Below are 1,378 nucleotides of genomic sequence, written 5' to 3'. Positions count from 1 at the left end.
TCATCTTTAAACGATCCCTTGAAGTCATCTCTAAGGCAAACGACAGTTTAGCTCAATTAGTAAAAGTGTTGACCTTGCACATCGCTTTCACTTAGATGCCTGTCGACATGAGATCCAAATGACAACAGTCACTCTACAGAGTGGGTGAGAAGTTTAGGGTGTGGTGAATCCAGTTCATGGGGATGACATCATTTGAGTAGAGGCAGCGAGAAGACTGACACAATGTAGAGAACATGACCAATATCGCCGAATCATACATGAAGAAATTGTTGAATGGGTATATATTTTGCTATGTATATATTTTCAACAATAAAAGTCCTGTACTGTACCGATTGTCTCTACCCCTGGCCCTGGTGTGTGGGTCTAGCATTCTCCTTTCTCACCTATGTCATGTCTGTAACATCTACACAGGCAAATGGTTCCTCAAAAAAAACAAACCAGCTGCTCACCTCCTCAAATGTAGAAGAGCAGCCCTTGGTCTTGATAGCCACAGAGAGGTGGGGGGAGCTACCAGAAAGGCCTCACTCAGCCTTCTTGCTAACAGAAGCTGTTGTTGACCACCTGTATGTTTACAAAGGCCTCACTCAGCTTTCTTGCTAACAGAAGCTGTTGTTGACCACCTGTATGTTTACAAAGGCCTCACTCAGCTTTCTTGCTAAAAGAAGCTGTTGTTGACCACCTGTATGTTTACAAAGGCCTCACTCAGCCTTCTTGCTAACAGAAGCTGTTGTTGGCCACCTGTATGTTTAGGGAGCCAGGTCACTGTGGAACGTCCTGGGCTGGGATCTGCTTCTCCTTAGCTGTGTAAGAATCTTGATCAGCCAAGCCCATCTGAGATCACTCTTCCCAGAGTCACTGTTAGAGCATTCTGGGAAGATATATTATATAGCCAAAAAAAAAAAGATAGATAGATAGATAGTTATGCCAAAATCTTGCTTCTGTTTTGTGTATGAGATTGCCCCTGAAGGGAACAAAATTAAAAACACTAGATTAACTAGTGTCGTTATTCTTTTCTTGCTTTTATTCTCCACCCAGAACCATTTGTCATTAGAAAAGAGTTTGTTTTCCACCTCTCGGGCTGAGTCTGTATCTAGAGGAGAGGGCCAGGACAGCAGTGACCGCTGGATGCCCTGCTAGGAGTGAGCGGGGAGACACGGGGCAGATGGGAAGTGTCAGCCGCTGGGGTTGCTTGGGAGAGCACTGAGCACTGTGAACAACGAGGGCCCTTCTCAGAGCCAAGCCCTAGGCTGCTCCTATGAACAGCATGGGGACACGGCACCCTCCACTCCCTCCTGCGCCGTGTGGCTGTAAGGCACTGTGGGTGAACACACACAGAAAGCTCTGCCATTCTGGGCAGCGCATGTCATCCACGACATAG

The sequence above is a fragment of the Echinops telfairi genome, unplaced genomic scaffold, assembly GCF_000313985.2.
Source record: "Echinops telfairi isolate 266 unplaced genomic scaffold, ASM31398v2 ScPeMD7_7424;HRSCAF=8462, whole genome shotgun sequence".
Taxonomy (NCBI): domain Eukaryota; kingdom Metazoa; phylum Chordata; class Mammalia; order Afrosoricida; family Tenrecidae; genus Echinops; species Echinops telfairi.
This window is presented reverse-complemented; position numbering follows the sequence as displayed.